A 21,204-nucleotide genomic window follows, 5' to 3' on the forward strand; every position below is an offset into this window, starting at 1 on the left:
AGTAATCCCCCTGAGTCTAACATACTTTTCCAGATTCTCTGCCACGCCTTCATGCACTCCTGTAAGGATTCTTCCATAAACGTCTGTAGCGCAACATCTTTACAATGGGTCCCCTTGGGCTTGACGATGTTCTTCTCTGCCAGGAACTTCCGGATGCTTGGTGCGTTGAGAGCAGGCGTGTTGTCGCAGTGAATAGCCACGGTTTACCCTAGCACAGCACTCGCCTCTTCTCGCACATTTGAATGAAGGATGTCTTGGATATGATTTTCTGGCCCTGTGGCAAGATCTCGCAGTGGGCGACGCCCATCACATTGGAGAAAGCAATCAAAATGACTTTGACTAGACTTGGACTGTCTTACTTTCTTCATCCTTGGTGACATCACTGAAGGCTCTGACGTTTCGTCTTTGTGTTTTACTCGAAGCGCCGTGACTCATCACAAGTGATGACTCTGTCTAGCAAGTCCGGTCTCATTGACCTCATCGTTTACTCTGCTCAGTGCTTGAGAACCTGACACAGAAGCTATGTATATTAGTGCATGAGGGAAAAGGTTAAAGGCCTGTAGAGAGATGAAGTCATATTATGTACAGCACACCAAGGGCAATTACATTGAAGGGGACATTTTTTGGTTTGTTGGTGGGTGTATGAAATATATTTATCTGTTTATACCAATTAAATGCTCTTCCATTAGATGGAAGAAGGTACTGTGCAATAAAGCTGTGTATCCACCATTCATTTAATAGAGTAAGTCATGACTTTGTGCAAGGATGTTACCCTTGTGTTCAATTAAACAAGCCCAGATTTCCCACTGAGTAAATCCATTTTTTGTTAAATAGAAACAAGATAATTATCTCAGTATTCATACTTTTTATGACATTTTCGTTTGGTGTTGTGATTTGAGATTTTTATTAAGTAAAATGGACGGCTCACTAAGGTTTTAGAAACACTACATAGAGCACTGACATGGTTGAGTTAAAAAAATTTTAAAAATAGAATTTTCAATTAGAATTATACTGACTGCTCTACTGATGGATTTACAGGGCTCCCTCATTCATTGCGGTTAATGGGGGGACAGAACCCACTGCGATAAGTGAAACCCGCAAAGTAGAGTCGGACTTATGATTATGATTATTATTTTATATGATATTTATTGTACAGTTTTATTTTGGGGGATTTGCGCCTCTTGTTACGCTGTTGCGAACCCCAACATGGTTCCCACACTTCTAAATACTTGTTAAACAATCAATTTAACTATAAAAATGCTAAATGAAGAATATAAATACCAAGGTTGCAGGCTGTGATCAGAATTTAGCTTCGACCGACCGCTGCAGCTGACGAGCACGACGGAACGTTCGCTAAAAACTACTTTAAAGTTTTAATTTTTATCATAAAATTGACTTACCTTAACTAGAATGCCACAGTATAATTTATCCAATCCTGCACTTTAAATTGCATGTCGCCGTCGTGAAAAGTGAAAGTAAAAGCGGCCGCTTCTTCTTCTTCTTCTTCTTCCCTCATTCTTCTTCGCCTGCTTTTTCTTTTTCTTCTCCTCCTACTTCATTTAAATGAAGAAGCATGGCCGCCGGGGATCATGCATTAACTTTATCTTTGCACAACAACATCAATAAAGTCCTTTGGATAAAATGTAACGCGGGATTGTAGTTAAATTAAGCAGTTTTAAGACAACCTAAAACAAAAATAACACGCACTTTCACACTTTATTTGGCGATGTCTTAAGTTGTCCATGCCGCTGGTCGGCCGGGAGCGCGCTGTGCTGCGCTCATCAATTGTAAACACAGCAGTTGTACTGTACTATCTGATTTTTACAAAACTTTACAAACACGTCATTACAAATATGGAGGAGAAAGTATCCGGCTTGACTCTGACTAAAACAACGGCACATTTGAATAGTGGACGAGACTAAGCGAGAGGATGCGATGACGCGCAGCTCAGCTCACATACAGTACAGTGTGTGGAAAAATTAAATCCACGTGTACTCTCGTTGGTCGATCTCGCGCTGGGAACCAGTCACTGCCTTTTATGAGAGCCTGCGGGTATGTACAAAGTCTCCGAGTCAACTCATATCTTTGAAACAATGCGTCTTTCTGCAGTTTAGCTCCCAATATGGCTGTGTTGTTTCATTTTTAATTTATGAATGCTTCTGAAAAATCCGCAATGCACTGAGGGCGCGAAAGTTGAAGCGCGAAGTAGCGAGGGATCACTGTATATTGAAAATCCTTGTTCTCGTTTGCTAGTAGTATCTGCAACATGTAAGTACTGAATTAAGGACCATTTGTCCAGGATCATCTTGTTTTGAGACATTTTCCAAAGAAGATTCCGTGACACAATACTGAACCATTATATATACTACACTGTTATGAAACCCATGTCTTTATTCAACCTTGTGAGAGTAAAACTCTTCAGAAACTCAAAGTTTGGCTGTTTTCACTAGTCTGGACCAAAGGGGGAGGGAAGAGGTGGGGGCACATAAATCTGGTTCGCTAAACTTTCATAATGGCAATTTTATGATTTGATTGGCATTACTGCATGACAAAATCCAAATTTTCCGTACAAAAATACCGCCTATCGGCTTATACATATTTAATAGTTTATGCTGTGCAAAATTTATCAGTTGAGATGCGATGTAATGCTTCGTAAATGTAAATTGCAATGGAGAAGTGTGCTCATCATTATTAAGCTACTATGTGTTGACTCGTTTGCATTGCCATTGCTTGCTGTCTTTGGACAACAATACAATAACGGGAGCAGTAGGCTCGCTTTATTTGCACAGTTTAGAAGAAAGAGGCACACTAACACAACAAGCAACCATAAATCACCATAACTCACCTACACACTCTTGGCGCTCTGCTCATTAATCTAATAACTCTTATGGCCATGAAATATGCAGCCTCTCTCCATACTTGTCCTGAGCAGAAAACAGAAAGGAGCAGTAATAAGACATAAAATATTCAAGTGTAGACCATTAGGCGTTTCCTCTCAGCAATCTGACACGCTATTACTTTCCACGTCCGACTTTAATCTAATCCCTTTGCCCAACGCATTTCCGTAAACTACTATACCAGCCTACAGCAAGAGCTCTCAAGATTGCGTCATGCATGCTTCTTACACTTTTTTTTTTGCAACTAAGCATAAGCGGGAGATGAATACACAGTATGCTGTTTTTGTGCAAAGCTCAATGTGTACTGTACAAGTGCAATGTGCGAGTTTGTGTTTGACTGATCAAGCATTTTGTTTGTGTGTTGCAGGAATCACTCAGTAAAATATTACTACCGGTATATAACGCCAAATCAAACCAGCAATTATGTTGGGGCTTTTTCCTTTAAACTGAACAGATCTTGGACTTTGCTCCTTACATATTTAGAACAACCCGACCAATCCCCACATGAGCAAGCACTTGGCAACAGTGGGGCGGAAAAACTCATAAATGGAAGAAACCTTTAGTAGAACCACACTCACAGCAGGGGATATGCCTCAAGCAAGTGGTTTGAAAAATACTAGTGTAGGATGTTACGAGAGCATAAAATGCTCCAATAATATGTATTGGCCTATACATACAGTATTATTTTTAATAATGTGGGTTACAACGGCAAATAAAATTAACATATGGCAGCATATCTAGAAGATACATTCATGAAGCATTTTTTTAAGTATACTAAGTTTCTCTTACAGGCCTTTTCAGGTATTACTTACTGTATTGCAGCAGAGTGTGCAATCAACCAACTCATCCATTGTGTATGTACTGCAGCGGCGCAGCGATGAAACACCGTGCTGTCAACATCCATGCTAAAACATCATCAAGATCTGGTGGTGGCCACACATCACAAATGCAGAAGTGTTGAAGAGGACCACCTGTAACTCCATCGATGCAAACATCAGGTCAAACCGATTGCCAAGCCATTGGCTTGGTCATGTCTGCAGGATGGATAGCAATAGGCGCTCCCTTCAACGCTACTTTTTGTGGAATTAGCTGATGGCAAGCAATCTAGAGGAAGACCAAAGATGCATTGCAAAGACTGCACTAAGGATGATCTGTGCATTTTTGGCATCCCAGACTACTTGTTCGACCTGACAGCCAACCGTGAGGGCTGATGATGTCATTATGTGGCTCACTTGAAGGTAAATGTAGTGTTAATACAGTCACAAATCAGATATTGATACTCAAACCAAAAAGGGTACAAGACCTGCAACGTAAACATATATATTGCTTTGACCTGTAATTGGCTGGTCTAGGGAGTCAACTGGGATAGGCTACAGCACACCCATGACCCTAATGAGGATAAACAGTAGAAAATATATACTTTTGATTAGGATTTCTATTTTTTTTGCAGAAGTGGTTTGTAAAGTGGTCAATGGATTTCAGTCCGTTGCACTCTACACATTTAGTTGAACTGAATGAATACAATGGAGTGGGACCATTTAAAAAAAAAAATCAACAAATATGTGTTGTCGGGTGATCTAGAGCCAGCTGAGGTGATGACCAGATAATTGGTGCCAGCTGGTTTTTGCATTTGAGTTAGAGGGCTTGTCTCTTTAAAGGCCCTGATACACCAAACCGTCGTCGGAGGTCGTGAAGCGTCGTGGCGTCTTCAAGAGCCGTCTGTTTAGTGTAGTGGCCACCGTCGTAGTGTCGCAACCCCTCTGTAAGCGTCTTGGGGGCGTTTACGTATGTTGAATCACCAGTCGTGACATTTGGTCACTCTGATTGGCTGTTAGCTAGCAAATCAGCGGGCGGAGCACCAACGGGAAGTGACAAATGCGGAAAAACAGTGAGCTCACCTCCGCTGCCTTAATCTTCTTGGAAGTACAAGAGCGAGGGTTGACAATGTAAGTATTTCACAATACTGTGTCAAGAACGTAATGGTTTACTTCGCGTGGGAGTTCATCGTGAGCGAAGAATAGAGCTGAATGCATTGTTTACGTTTTTATAAACCGCCCCCGGCCAACAGCTTTCTGGTTGGGGTTTTCTAACCATGAGAAATGGAGACTACCCCCGCCGATGGTATGGAAGGGTATTATATCTTATGCATGCGCAGAAGGTACTTTAATGGTCAGCGTCGCTGTCTGTCGTTGCGGTGTGTTCCTCCAGCGTGACGTGCCGACAGCCGGCTGGACGCCACAGGGGGTAAGCGTCTGTCACTGTTGGCCAGCGTCTTTTGGTGTATCAGGGCCTTAAGAGCCCTCTACCTCCTTGCTTCTCTCTTCTCCTCCTCAGTGGCTGGCTTAGCGCACTGCTTGCAGTGACTTGGTTTCAGGTTGGCGTGAATTTAAAACCATTGGGAAGGTGGATCAATTTGAGCTCTTCACAGCAACTCTGCTCTAATTGGAAAGGCTTTACTCAGTAACTACTACTACTACTTACTACTTAGTAACTACTTACTGAGTAACTAAAACCTTGTTGGTCCACTCAACATCATTGTTGTAGTTTTGTCACTTAATCATTTTTGTACTGTCACAGACCCGTCCTCAATAAACCTCCTGGCATTTTGTGTTAACCTTGACATCCATCAGCTCGTTGGTGAGTCAAAGCCAAACATTTTTTTGCCTAATTGTATTGTGCTTTGTTGGGTGAAGGAATGAGCAATAACTGTAGAGCTAGCTTTAGTCAACTCAAACTAGCCCACTCAAATCCGGTCAACACAGCCAACTTATTCCTTCTTTTATTGAATAATTGAACACCTATGTTAAATTACTAGCAGAGCTTAATGGTTTAAATCATTGTGTAATTATCCATGCCGAATTAGATTGGACATTTGTGGCGCTTTTGAATTTATTGATTCTAATGCCAATCAAGCTATTTGATTTTGTGTTTTTAGCCTACTGACAAAAAACAAAACAAAACCCTGTTGCACAATATTATTTTAAGAACATGGTCTTCAATTTAGCTTTGAGCTAACTATTTGATTTAAATGCACTATACGCTTGAATTTTTTAATGAAATTTGCTTTTGCAATGTGAGCTTATGTTTACAATTGTTTTGGTATTTCAATTCAAATTCATGTTAAATGATTTGATGTGAATATATATTCTTATGATTGTAAAACAATTGCTACAATGAATTATAGCATTTATTGTTTTATTTTCAGACAGTGAGCTAATGTTTAAACTGGATTTGTTGTGCTAATTGCAATTTTGGCATTGTTTTAGGTCATGGTTTTTTTTCCACTATGCAATTCTGAAATTTGATGGTGAGCTATCCAACCACTGCTGTGAAGTGGCATTGAACTGGACATTCACAGCTTTGAAGATTTTTTTTCCAAGTTATTATATATTTTTTTTTGTTTGTTTGTCAATTATATCTGATTTTATTTATAGACAATTCGTCTTTTTATAGCTCTATATATTATAATATCTCTTTGTGATTGATATTATTTAAAATATCTTAAATATATTTCTTGAAACTTATTTCAGGTGTCTTGTGCAATTATTCTCACTCTGTGGCCCCATGGTCGATCCTATTCTGTATGCCTCACATAAAACACCTTGGCGGTAGTCAGTCCTTTGAGCCCTAGCCCAATAGTGTTACATATGGTACTCCTCTTCAGAGGAGAATTTTCATTGTGGGTGCTGATTAGAATGTTAGTATTCCTCAGCATTCAATCAAGAGACATTAATAGTACACCTCGATAACTGCCTGACTGCACAAGCCGTAAAGTTCAGCATCTAGTCATATTTTAATGGCATCAAGTTTTAACTAGAGATGGGCCGATAATTGGCATTTTGGCGATTATCGGCATCGGTCTTTTTTATTAATTTTGTGGCCGATATGCGATCAATTAAAAACGTATCATTTTGGCTCTCATAGCCGCTGCGCACGTCTCTGTCTGCTGCCTCCTGAGGCTGTGAATGTGTCCGGCATTGACCCGCCCACAGCACCATCTGATTGGCTGCGCGTGCTGTGGGTAACAGCCAATCAGCAGTCAAAGCTGCTGGCTTGTTGCTTCGAGAGTTGAGCAAGAGCACTGTGTTTCAAGACCTCACTGTTTTTTTTCTCTCAACATGAAAAAGCAGCCCCGCCATTGGTTAAGAGTGTCCACTCTGGGCCAATAGCGATGCCTAATACTGAACAGTCAGCACACACCAGTGTCGTGAGTGAGCAAGATACAAAGCGCTGCATTCAATGTAAATTGAGCAGGGTTTGTTGTTCAGTCAATTCCCCTTGTTAATGTTTGCTGCCGCCGCCACCGCCAGCTCTTGGTGCTCGTTCACATGTTTCGTTCTCAAATGTTGCATCAGGTTTAACCTATTGAACCTGGCCACTTTGGTCCCGCCTCTTGCAACATTCGCTCTAGCTGGAGTTTCTATGTTGAAGTAGTTAAATATCGCCGACATTATACCTCCTGTACCCCACTGCCCCCCCCCCACCACACACACACACACACACACACACACACCCACACAATCATGAAAAAGCAGCAGTGAGCAAGATACAAAGCGCTGCATTCAACGTTCTTTACTAGTACAGCATCGGGAAATGGCATCGGCACGTTATTTGTAAGTACTCGCAGATACCAATACCAGTGTTTTAATGTGGTATCGGGATACTTACCGATACCAGTAGTCGGTATCGGAACAACACTAATACAAACACAAGTGAAGCAGCAGCTCTGCTCACTATCAGTCACTCTACACATGCCTTAAGTGTAAATAACTTGAATTTAGAGCAATTTTAATTCCGTGCAAAACACATCAAGTTACCTCGTGTATTAAATGTGCTATTACAGTGGTACCTCTACTTATGAAATTAATTGGCTCTGGAAGAAATTTCTTAAGTAGAACATTTTGTAAGTAGAGACGCCTTTTCCATGTAAAAAAAAAATCCAAGCCCCCCAATATTGAGACATAAATGTTTTATAAAGCATACAAATGCATGAAAACATGTAACAAACACATTTTACAATTAGATTATTGCACAATAAATGAGAGTTGTGTATAATGTAAAAAAAACTAAGAATGGAGTAAGAAATAAAAATGATGGTCATTTACCTTTTAATTGCTGTCCTCATCGCTTTTTGCCCTCTTTGTTTCATGTTCTCTCTCAGAAGTGTTTTTTGCCTGGCGTTTTGTAAGGAACTGATTTAATAACGTGGCGACTGTCGATACATTACGATCATATTCTTTGGCGAGATCAACCAAACGCATCCCTCTTTCATACTTTTCTGTCATGGTCCGTGTTCGCTGTTGCTGTGTTGCGCCGCAGTTTCTCTTTCTCCCCTTCCTTCTCTGTGCAGTGCTGGAGGGTGGCAGTAGGGGGAGCTTAACTCTGGCAGCAGAGACTCACACACTCACCTGAACTGCATCAGACTAATTAAATTGAACTATTTAACCAGCTTCTCCCCTTACTGCTGTGCCAGATGATTACTTGACCTCCATGCGCCTTGCTGTTGAATCCCTCCTTCCATGCGCTCCAGCTCTTGAGTTGACAACACCTGGTGATCTTAGTTACTCCCTTTTGTTGTTTAAATGTATTTCCCTGAGCAAGGTGATTCTCAGTTGCTACTTTGTTTTCCTGAATATATATTAGTTTTCGCTACTTTTGAACCCGTTGATTTTGTGTTGTTACTTTGTGCCAAAATAAATGTTACCTTTTTTGGAATACTGCTCTCTGTCTCCTTGGTCCTGGCCTTTTAATTGCCTTACGGCACGGCACGTAACAGAATCATCTGGCCAAAGTACAGAATGGACCCAGCAGAGACTGAGCGTTTCAAGCTTGCGCTCTCAGCGCAAGGAACACTGGTCGGCCAACATGAAACCACATTGCGACAAGTGTTGGACCACCTGCAGCAACTCTCCACCAATGTGGCCCGGATGAGTGAACAGCTGGCGGCCGTCAACAATCATCTGGCTCCTCAGGTCCTGTGTCCTCCCAGCAGGCTGCCGCTCCTCTCCCTTCCCCAACATCTCCCCGAGAGCCATTTATTCCGATCACGGCTAGGTATTTGGGAGACTTGGGTACATGCGCACAATTTTTATTGCAATGTACGTAAGTGTTTAACCAGCAGCCTAGCACTTATGCTACCACCCAGTCTAAAAAAGCCTTCATCATGAGTTTATTGACTGGACAGGCAGCCGCCTGGGCCTTAGCCATTACAGAGCAAGAATCAGAGTTGTTGACGGACTACAAAGAGTTCACTGAAGAAATTAAGCGTATTTTCGACCACCCAGTGCAGGGTAAGGAAGCCGTCGGACAACTGCTGGACCTACATCAGGGCAGTCAGACGGTCTCCCAATATGCTGTTAACTTCCAAATTCTAGCAGCCAAAAGTGGCTGGGGGGACTTAGACCTGCAAGCAATTTTTCGAAGGGGGTTGGCTGGGGAGGTTTTAGATGAGATGCCGGTGAGAGAGGAGTGTGGCTCACTCACTGGTAAAATTAGCCACGCGCATAGACAACAGGCTTAGGGAGAGATGGAGGCAGAAGACATGCTGAGCTCGCCACCCTCCGGCCTCATCGCTCAGCACAGCAAACGCGGGCAACTTCACCTTCTCTTCAGCCATCAACGCTCTCCAGCATCAACCCAGCGCAACTTCCCCCGCGGAACCCATGCAGTTGGGAAGGGCCCGACTCACCCCTGCTGAGCGACAACGGCATATGAAGAATCAACTATGCTTCTACTGTGGCCAGGGAGGTCACTACATTACCAGCTGTTCCAAACTGCCAGAAGACGGGGCTCACCAGTAAGACGGGAGGCCTTGGTGAGCCGGATCTCTTCCCTTTCTTCCTCCCAAACACGTGTACCAGGTATGATTCACGAATCGCAACGTTCGTTGCCGGTCCACGTGCTAATTGACTAATTGGCTGATGACAATTTCATAGACACTGACTCCCTCCCACTGACCCCGCTATCTTCCCCCAAGCGGGTAGTAGCAGTAGATGGAAGCCTCCTCAAAGAAGTACCACGCCCCTTGACCTGGTCCTGTCCAGTAACCACCAAGAAATAGCTGAGTTCTATGCAATAACTTCCCCACTCACACCTGTGATTTTAGGGATACTCTGGTTAAAGTTGCACAGTCCTCACATAGACTGGTCCACAGGAACTATTAGGGACTGGAGCAACCATTGCCATTTCCACTGTCTGAAGTCGGCAATACCCGTCAGAGTCCCCAGTTCCACCTGCACCTCAGAGGTCATTGACATGAGCAACGTCCCCAGCGACTACCATGACCTAAAAGTGGTTGTTAATCAGGACTAAGCGCGTTCCCTCCCACCGCACCGGCCCTATGACTGCAGTATCGACTTGCTTCCAGGGGCTCCGCTCCCAAGCCACAGACTATACAACTTGACCAAACCAGAACGGGAAGCTATGGAGAAATACATTAATGAATCACTAGCGGCAGGGTTCATAAGACCTCCCTCGTCTCCCGCGGGCGCAGGGTTTTTCTTTGTAGGGAAGAAAGACGGAACCCTGCGTCCCTGCATTGACTACACAGTCCTAAATTCTATTACAGTAAAAAAGAAGTACCCTCTGCCTCTTCTTGACTCTGCATTTAGTCCTCTTCATGACGTAACTGTATTCCCCAAATTGGACTTGCGTAACGCCTATCACCTGGTAAGAATCCGTGAGGGTGATGAATGGAAGACTGCCTTAAATACCCATTTGGGCTACTTCGAGTACCCTTTGGCCTCACAAACACTCCGGCAGTCTTCCAATCCCTGGTGAATGATGTACTGAGAGACTTGCTGAACAAGACAGTATTTGTATACCAAGAGGACATCCTTGTGTTTTCTCGCTCGCAGAAGGAGCATGTGGACCACGTGAAGGATGTTCTCAGGAGGCTTTTGGAAAATAAGTTATGGCAGAGAAATGTGAGTTTAGCGTTTCCACGGTTAAATTCTTTATGCTACGTAGTGGAAAAAGGGCACCTCAGAGCTGATCCTGCAAAAATCGAAGCAGTCAGATGATGGCCAGTTCCCACCAGTCGCAAGCAGCTACAGCGTTTTCTTGGGTTCACCAATTTTTCCGCCAGTTCATTCGCAACTATAGCAGCATCGCAGCACCTCTTACAAAGCTGACCTCCAGCAAACTTCGCTTCACATGGTCCACTGACACTTAGGGTGCTTTAGACCAACTGAGGGATCTTTTTGTAAACACCCCTGTTCTTATTTACCCAGATCCCGAGCAGCGGTTTGTGGTGGAGGTAGACGTGTCAGATTCAGGAGTGGGGGCCGTGCTCTACCAGCGCCTGCCTGCGGACCAGAAACTGCACCCCTGTGCTTAATTCTCCAGACGCGTCACCCCAGCCAAGCGCAATTATGATATGGGAAACTGAACTGCTGGCGGTGGTTCTGGCTCTTCAGGAGTGGCGGCATTGGCTGAAGGGGGCAGCCCAGCTCTTTATTGTTTGGACTGACCATAAAAACCTGTCCTACCTCCGCTCCGCCAAAAGGCTGAACTCTCGCCAGGCTCGTCAGGCCTTCCTCCGCGCTTTGACTTCGCCCTCACCTACCGTCGTGGGTCCCGGAACGTGAAGCCCGATGCTCTCTCCATGGCTACGGAGAAAGGCTGAACAACTTGAAATAAGGTTGCTGATAAAATTGATAGGGAATAAAAAGTGAGTGTCTGTGTTTGTAAGCCACATTAAAGCTGATTCAGAAATTCATGGTAGAGCACTGCGAGTGAAAGTCAGTAATGGCTGTGCTTGTGTCACGACTTTCTGCCACAGAAACCCAGGATGAAGAAGACGGCAGCTGCATATGAGATACACAAGAATAAAGGAACACCCACAAAAAGAAACGGAGAGAAGACAGTCCCATGATGAGATGTTCATTTTGCCGCTGGCCAGTTGCTGCGTTGAGGATTTTTTGTTTTTGAACTTTAAAACAAAGATAATAGGTGATACGTGAAAGATGAATATTTGTATTACAGTATATTGAATTTTGGGGAAACTATTACTATGTAAACTTAAAGGAGATGCTGTATTTAATTGTATGTTTTAATTCAACTTTATAAGACATGCTGCTGAGCTTGGGAGCTCCCTGTACATTTTGTTAGAATTTTAAAACTAAGTTGTCCATTTTCTAAGATATAAAACAACTTTAACATATTGCACATCACAAAAGCTGTTTAATAAACATGTGCTTAAAGTCATATAAACAGTGAAAAGCTGGAGTTTTTATTATTCTAAAGTTATACGCCAATTTTTTCCTTTTTTATGCATATTAATATCGGCTTCAAATATCGGTTATCGGCCACCTGGACTACTAATAATCGGTATCATATCAGCCCTGGAAAACCCATATCAGTCTATCCCTAGTTTTAACGTCAGATTTATTTTAAGTGTTTAACTTAGAACAAGGAAATTCATTTGAGTAGCATAGGGAATTGAAAATAGTCTGGTTGAAATTATGCAGTTTGATAGCTCCCATGTGATACAAACATAATGAGAGGATTGAAAAGCTGTGCTCCCTTCTCATTAAAAAAAACATAAGCGGAGGTTTGAAGTGGTACTGTTTCAGATTGTCACATCCAGTTTTACTCTGCAGATATGAAAAAGTACGGTATATTTGAATCCTAAAATCATGTTGCTGTGTTTTACTTTAGCCTTTACATGATGCCATTCGACATGCAATAGTATGGTGTAGGTAAAACTCACTTTTTATTGTTCATGACACGGATGGTATAACATACAAAAGCAAACTAGCTAGGAGCAGAACCTAGTCCATACACTTCTAGCACAAGAGGTTTGTCTACTCTAATCCTCTGAAGAAATGTCTTTAGTATTTAAAAAGATAACCTCTACCCCCTGCTGTTGTGTACAATTACACATGCTGCAGTAAACTACATTTGAATAAATGATACCAAGTACAGTGCTACAACAGAGTATCCTTTCAGGTGCTACATTTTGTTAGCCTTTATTCAATCAAGCGATCTTTTGTAAGGTACCTGGTCCAAGGGCACAGTGAAATCCGTTTGCTCTCGCTCTAATTTGCTCAGGACACAAAACATTTGGAGCACGATTAAGATCCCAAATGAACACTGAATTTCAGACCTGGGCATTCCGCCTATCCGACAGACTGCTCCATCTATCCGCTTATGACGCATGCCCGTTTTTTAGGTGATGAACAATAGACTGGAAGCTTAGAACAATAGATTGACTAAGCATAGGCGTAAGCACATTTTTCTATGTAATCGTCTATAGGCTACGGACGCAGTGAGGATTCCATGCCACGGTGAGTCTTTCGTGTCAAATTTCATTCAGTGGGGGGTGGCTGGCGGAGAAGGCTGAAGTTGGTTGACGGAAACGCTAACGAAAGCCCATTTAAAATGATAGAAGAACTGACATATAGGTTATTACCATTTGGTTCGGCTTGACAAAAAGGCGGATGGCGGAAGGATACCCAGGCTACAGATGGAGGCCAGGGTTTGTTTTTTTTTTCGAAATTGCGAGGCAGCCGCCTCCAGCTAATGGCCTGGCCAACCCGTGTCTCACAAGCCGCATTTGTCCGGTTTCTTGCGTCTCTTAAAGCCCTTTTCACTGAGAACTTGCAGCGCACCCTTGTCCACCCCTTTCATGTGGTGAGCAGAGGTGGGTAATCCAGTTACAGAAAGTAAAAACCCTGCCACAATTCGGCTTTAGCCACAGGTGCTTCTATTCAATTGGGCTTGTTTACCTGCTGGTTCTGGTGGTGAGGGGCGGCAACACAGAATGGAGCATTTCTGGACGGTGCTGCTCATACTTGGACGTCTGCCACGACGGAAACATTCGACTTGATGCCGGCACCGCCATGACGTCACAAAGCGTTGCCAATAAAAGAGGGGCTGGCAAGCAATTTACTGCTATTTTATCAGACTTATTAACACGTGACGGCATGAGGACAATGGAGGAAGGCTTGCTTGATAAAGTGCATTTACTGTATTAACACTGAAAGTTACATCTTGTCAACAGAGCTGGGCATCACCTAACCACCATTGAGTTCCCGTCTGCGATTTAATATAACCCACTTAGTCCGAGTCAGCCAAATGGCGTCGAGAACGGACTTAACCTGTACCATGTCACATGCGGGTGCCGCACTCCTGACACGCGGCGGAGTAAGGAAAATATAGAAAAATAAAACAAACAACCTTGCGGTCGCACAGATGCAATACTGTGCCCCATAATGTTTTTATTTCACCGATCACCATGCTGTGCTTGTGTCAGTTTTTGTTTGAGCTTTTTTCCTTGTTTGCCAGCATATCTGCTCGTGAAGCACTTGCATGTGATATTGTGTTCTCGATACACCGATTGGCTGTCGCTGACGACCATGGGCGACCATGGGGGTCATTTAAATATGAGTACGGTAACTCGGTAGCGGTTAGGTGATGCCCAGCTCTGCTTGTCTCCTCTTCATTTTCCTTTTTAAAATGAGCAAAGACTGGGATTTCTTTCGTAACAATGAAAGACACATTAAATCAGCACTTCCAAATATGGGCGCGCTGTTGTGCGTATGACAAAGGGCTTGTCGGAACACGGCGATTGAACAGATTGCATTCGGCAAGTGAGGTACCAGCTACTGTATGTGTAGCTCACGCATGTACTTTGACGCAAATAAGCTGGAGGGAAAAAACGAGTAGTGTTGCCGTCCAAGTTCACTTTCAAAATGGGAGGGAAAAAAATCTGAGCATAACAAAAATGTGAAGTTCAACACAGGACATTTCCACACAGTTTTGTTGAATCTAATGCCAACCCCGCTAAAAAAATACAGTTTGTGCACCCATATGTAGGCCTATAATGTGGCTCTTTGCAGTAATACTTCAAAAATTGTGTCTCTAGTTTTAATAAATGGATGTTTTAACGTGATCATAGACATTCTTATTTTATGTTAAAGTTCCAGTATGTTCCCTGTGAAAGAAAGCAAGTCAGTTGAATTTACAGAATACATACACGTCATGAGGCATGGTCAGGATGGTACCAACCTATGCCTCAATTTGAGCCAGGAAAAACCCTGAAGGCGATAAACGTACCAGGAAATTTTAGTAAAATGCCCACCTCTGCTGAATTGCATGTTTACTCCAACAGATTGTACAGTACATACATGAGTGTTTTCGGGTGCTCTGGTGATTTTCACCATGGAACATTTTGGAGAGTATTGCAAACACAAAATGAAGTTTGAAGTGATGGAATTAGAAGTGTGGTAAGAATAAAAACATTACTGAGTTACAGAAAATAAATAGATCGCGCTGATAATGTTAGAGAAGCGAGAAACCCATAACGTCCATGTTTTGTTTAATTTAACTGCTCATGTTAGTGCGTGGCAATTGGATGGGTGTCCCCATCCTGTGTAAACTTTTAAGCATTTAAAACGTGGGGCAACATACTCAGAAAACTGCTCTGTCAGAGGCCAGCCCCAATTGTTACCATGTGCTGAAATTATCCACTCACAAGGAATTGCAGAGGACCTTTGTTATATGTGGTGTGGCATGACTCCTTCTTGTGACTGGATCCAAGTCAGGCCTTAGATCAAGGATGTGCAACTTTAATACTGGAGGGTTTCATCATTTTTCATTAGTGCTACTGCGGGGCCAAATAAGACCAAGCACTTCCTAATCAGTTATATGACAAAAATGCTATTTTAAATATGGTCAAAATAAACGCACACATTCAAAATACTTGCTCCTACAGTTTTTCTCCGTTAGTTTGGCTCATTTCTTGAAACAGAAATAACATTCTTAAAACTATTATGTGCGTTTAAGATATCAGGAGGACAAAGCCAAGTTCTTAGTGTTCATTCTGTTGCCTGGTTTGCTACTTAAAGGGGAAGTCAACCCCACAAAATTTAGTAATTTGGCCAGTCTTACAGTACTCTTACAAACAATACTCTTCCAATATAGCTCATCAGCAAAGGGTAATCTCTCTCCTAAAACTGTTCAAACTTGGTTCAAAACTAAATCTCTTTCCCATTGTAAGGAGTCAGTACCATCAAATTTGCAAAGAACTTTCTCAATTGCTTTGGCTCATTTGCATTCACTTCACATGTGGTGTATGTCATCATTCATACATGAATATGAGAACAGCACGCACCGAACCCTCTGAATCATCACAGAAATCAATTCATTGAATGCATGTCACATATGGAACAACCAAACCAAACAATTGGGTTGTAAGGCGATCTCCACGTACCCACCTCGCAGTGGTAATCTGTGATCTCCCTGGCCAAATTTACATCATTTGCCCATGGAGGTCTGCTTGCAGCTACTTATAAACATACTTTGCGTGCCTATAAACATACTTTGCGTGCTTTGATCGTCTGCACTCTGTGCGGCTCTCTGGCTCTGAATTTAAAGGGAATGAGAGGAACCGCTAGTTGGCTGTGTTCACACCCACAATGGCACAAACTGCCATTTCTCACTGCGTGCATCTGCAAAATTAACAAAACAAAGGAAATTCCACAAATGTACACAGCTTTGCGCTAGTCTTGTGCTGGGCATGAATATAGAGTGCCTAATATTTATGCTTCACCATCTTGCCTTCTAAAATCAAGACGTGATGTAGTCAGTATAATGTAGATACTAGGCTACCACACATTTATAGTGCTTGAATTTAAAGATAAAGAATTACCCCCCCCAAAAAATTCAGCATAGAATGAACATGCAAACACTTATTTGTACTTTATATTATTTGAGTATTTTTTCAATATTACTGCAGGATGACAGAGTACATACCCCATCCAACAAATTCTGCCCTTACTCTTGATTTGCATCTGTGGGATACTTTGTGAACAAACAGAATACTGGCTTTGATTTCTGAACATATATTCACAGAGATATGAAAAGCTGAAGGTTAACTGTATGAATTCCATGGTGGAAGAGTGGGGATCCATCAGAGGGATACAGTGTGCTGTGATGAATGGTATTTCCACAGCAAGTAATGAAATGCAATAAACACGGGCCATTATTTCAGCTATTGATCAGAGTTATGTTAATCTAAATCAGATAACAATAGTCTAGTACAAGTGATCAAATAAGTATTAATGATGAAATCTGACGATATCAAGAAAAGCACAAAAATGTAAAGCTGCTGTGTGATCATTTATTCTTCAGAGGAGGGTTCACCAAACCTTTGAAATTGCACACTAAGAGTAGCTACTCATTAATGCAAAGGGCTACTAGTCTGATACACACTTTTGAAAAAACACAGTTGCTCAACTTTCTTTTAATAATGTTGTTAATAATAGTTATGCTACAGCCTAGCAAGGATAAAAAGTACAGAAAATGGATGGATGGATTTTCATTTTGTGAAGACACTGATCATGTAAATAAATTCTCATAATAACACCGGGGATCACTATTCAGTGTCAATTCAATTTAGGTCTGTCAGCTATTTTTACACAAATGTTGGGAGCAGAATCCATAACTGATCTCAGTTTTTCTCTATCACGACAAGTTTTTGATCCTACAGATCCCCGTTTTTTGAAAAAAAAAAAAAAAAAATTAAATAAAAAAGAAATAAAGGTGTATGTATGTAAATAAAACATTAAGATGGAATAGTTACAAACTTCGAAAACTAAAACAACAGCATAAAATGAAATAGAATTCACAACGGTATGTCCATGGTTACAAGGTTAAGAGAAAAGACAGCACTAATCCTCTTAATTCCTGCTATGCTAGGTTTCTGTTTGCAGATATTGATAGTGATGTATTGGGTGCTGCACACACCACTCGCCGCACTGTCTCAATTGTGACTGCACAAACAAGTTGCCGCGTAGCTGTAGATGAGCCCAATCGTAATAAGCTCTTCTTACTAAAGTCTTACAACAGCTAATCAGTGGAATTTTCCCTTTCTTGACTCTAAGTCGTGGAGAAAAAAAAATTGACGTGCTAGAAAAAAACTGACCGCAATTTTGGAATCTGCATGCCGATTTTAGTTCTAATCAGCATAAAAATCAAATTCAAAAGATTTTTATTCTCCCCGAAATTGTTCCCCAGTGTTATCAACAATGATTACCCTTAGATGCATGACCTATCATACCTACACTTTTTCATTAAAGGGATCAAAAATTACCCCAATTAGAATGAATGCATGTTGTGCTGTCACCTTGAATAAATGTCTCTCATTTTGGGTAAAGATGATGAATGTTTATTCTATTTTGGTGAACAAAAGAATTATTTCATGTTTGGCATGTTAACTGATTACTTTTAACTAACATTTTATCCCAACAGAGCATTGACTTGATGTTCTGTCATGGCCAGATGACTCATCTGTGTCCAACTGGTATTTTTTACTCAAGGGGAAAGGGTAGATTTCTTAAAGGGTAGATTTCTTCAATATGTGATCCTGCATTTTTAAATGGCCTGACAAGTCCAGGTGGACAATACTTTTGGTTCTCTTCATCTGAGATGTCAAATGCCAAGTCAAACCCCATACTTGGCTCTACCTCTATACATTTGTACAGCAAGTTCTCAAGGAATCCTATAGCAGCCATGATGCTCTAAATGAGAACAGAAATGATTCTTCGATTGGCACACAGAACTATGAATCAAGAGCCCCTTTCCACACGCGGTGTATCCCTTGACAGTGGCCAAGGATGGCGTCCAGTTGCTCATACCATTTGTTAACTTTTCTATCGTTCCCTCTGCGGCGATTGTGGTCCTTGGGTTTTTTCTAGTCTTGATTTATCTTCTTCAGCTTTGCACAGACTCGTTTTGTAGTGTAGTTAATATTCAGTTCAGCTAGCTTCGTCGTGATAAGTTGATGAACTTTATCATTCCTCGTGGCGATTCAAAGTTTTGCTGGATGGCCTCGTCCCCGTAAATGTTTAGGAGGGACTGTATCTCATCATCCGTCCACCGATCCAATTTTTTCCCTCCTTGTAGTATATTATGAGTGACAACAGTGAAACTGAAGCATGCTACACACACTAACGCCAAGTCGCTTAATGGCGGTTGCAGTTGTGCGCGACCAAAACAACCCACCCCCAAGTTCAACCAACTAATCAGCGTTCGTCAGCACAGCACGCCCCATCAAATATTCCGGGTAGGTGCGCGAAGGTGTTGGTGTTGCACCCTGAATCTGATCTGAAAACAGGGAGAAATAATCACGACAGTGATTGTGTGCTGTTTCCTCAGCAGACTCTACTTGAGTGAGGAAACTCTCCCAGGGTCCCCTGCTACGTGCATGGAGACATAAACAATCAATCTCAGATTGTTCATTACAAACTATAGGAGATCCCAGATAGACAGCGTCACTAGTGTAATAAACAAGAGAAATATTCAAATAACAAAATAAATGTTTTCTTTTCATATTAATAGTAGTCATCATTTTATCCTCAGCAATACAATATTAACGTTTTAATCTTATCAGATTATTTTCATACTACAAATAATACATTTGTCAGACTTTAATATTTCAAGTTGTTACACTCTCCCCTGCAAAATAAATGTCGTCCCGACATCAACCCATCTACACAACCTCTCTACTTGTTCCGTAGACAGTCTTTCAAACTTGACACTGGAAATCCTCTTCTGTGAGCTGGTACTCAAACAATTGTCAAATGACAAAGGTCAAATGATCACAGGTCAAATACAGTTGGTGTCCAATTCTCACAGTCTATGTCCACTGGTTGACAACTGTAAGTCCATATCAGTCAAAACAGTCCATTTTAGTCCATAGTTCCAGTTAACCTGTCGCTCCTATAAGCTCATGTCTGTTGGAGTCCATGCATAAGGGGTGACTGGTAATGAGGCTGAAGGTATAATAAGACTGAAGGTGTGTCAACCATGGGGGCAGTATTTGTGCAGGGTAAAAGGGTAATAGTGGCGGTGATGTCAGAATACTGTAGCAGGAAGGAACACCAAGCTGATCATAGATCATGCGTCGTGGCGGGTGCCTTTCCCTCTGTGGCAGCTGGTAAGGTAACTTGTCAGGTACATCCACCACAATTGATGGAGGGTTATCTGACAAGTGATCATCAGAAGGTTGTCCAACTGACATGCTCGTCTCTTCATCAGGTAGGCTCTCCGAAGGTGTGTCCAGCTCTCGCACTTGAGAGTCACCTTGTGGTTGTACTTGAATGGGAGCGGGGACTTCAACTAGAGCCCTTTGATCAACTGTTTGTGGTCTGTGTTCCGACTCCATTTCTTGGACAGCGCATTTGTGTTGGTGTAGGGACTTGAACAGGTGCATAATGAATGTCATATTCATCTCCACTGTCGTCATCAGACTCTTCAGGCGGAGATCCAGAATGATGTCTGCCTTTCCACATCCTTTTCCTCCTTTGACATACCTCTGGTTGTGTCTCAAAAGGTAAATAGTCAGAGGACATAAGCAAATTTCTGTGCAGAACTCTGGAACGACCTTTACCCTTTTCTGGCTTGACTTCATAGATCGGTAGATTGGATCCCATTTGCCTCACCACTGTGTGAACTGTATTCTCCCAGAAATCACAAAGTTTTCCTGGCCCTCCCCTTGGAGTCAGGTTTTTTATCAGGACACGTTCTCCAGGATTGAGCACTGAACTCCTGACCTTTGTATAATATTGCCTTTTACTCCGTTCTGCTGCTTTCTGGGCACTCTCATTTGCAATGGCATATGCCTTATCCTTACCTCGTCTCCATTTCTCCTCATCTCATCCCGTTGGCCATTTGTATCCGTTGGCCATTTGTATCCGACTCTGTGCACAGTCCCAAGAGCATGTTGACTGGAAGCCTTGGAGATCTGCCAAATAGAAGGTGAAATGGGGAGTAGCCTGTCACATCACAACGGGTACAGTTGTAGGCATACACAAGCTTGTTTCGCGAATCCCTCCAGTTTGATTTCTGTGTCTTAGTCATTTTTCGAAGCATTTGTAACAATGTTCTGTTCATGCGTTTCACCTGACCATTTCCCATTGGATGATAGAGTGTTGTTCTGGATCCAGTCATGCCAATGAATCCCTTCAATTGCTCAAACAACTGATTTTCAAATTCGCCCCATTGATCATGGTGGATATGTGAGGGGAATCCAAACTTCAAGGCAAAGTCAGAAGATGAGATTCACAGCAGTCGTTTCCTGACTTTGAGGTAGTGGCGTACGCTTGGACAAAGTGGTCAACAATCACAAGGATATATTCATATCCCCCTTTGCATCGATCAAGATGGAGGAAATCGATACAGACCACTTCGAACGGGTATGTTGTCCCAATATTTGTCAATGGAGCTTTCCGTTCACAGCAAGGTTTTTTCTGTTTGAGACAGGAACAGGCTTTCGTCACATAGCTCTCGATGTCAGACTGCA

At 42.2% G+C, this 21,204-nt stretch overlaps 2 long non-coding RNA genes across 2 annotated transcripts in view; one reads left to right on the forward strand and one right to left on the reverse strand.

The window, feature by feature from the left end:
- The window catches only part of LOC147147792 (uncharacterized), a 47,234-nt gene continuing 26,030 nt past the window's right edge, over positions 1-21,204 (reverse strand). The window contains exons 2-3 of the long non-coding RNA XR_015086902.1: positions 2,846-2,924; positions 1-508 (exon numbers count right to left, since the gene is read on the reverse strand). This is a non-coding gene — a long non-coding RNA (uncharacterized LOC147147792). The remainder of the gene's footprint in view (positions 509-2,845; positions 2,925-21,204) is intronic.
- Positions 4,810-11,915, forward strand: LOC147147793 (uncharacterized). Its single transcript, XR_015086937.1, has 3 exons — positions 4,810-4,843; positions 11,129-11,568; positions 11,680-11,915. It is a non-coding gene; the product is annotated as an uncharacterized LOC147147793 (long non-coding RNA).

Source organism: Filicampus tigris, chromosome 5 (assembly GCF_054856515.1).
Source record: "Filicampus tigris isolate MCC_2025a chromosome 5, RoL_Ftig_1.0, whole genome shotgun sequence".
NCBI classification, from domain to species: Eukaryota; Metazoa; Chordata; class Actinopteri; order Syngnathiformes; family Syngnathidae; genus Filicampus; species Filicampus tigris.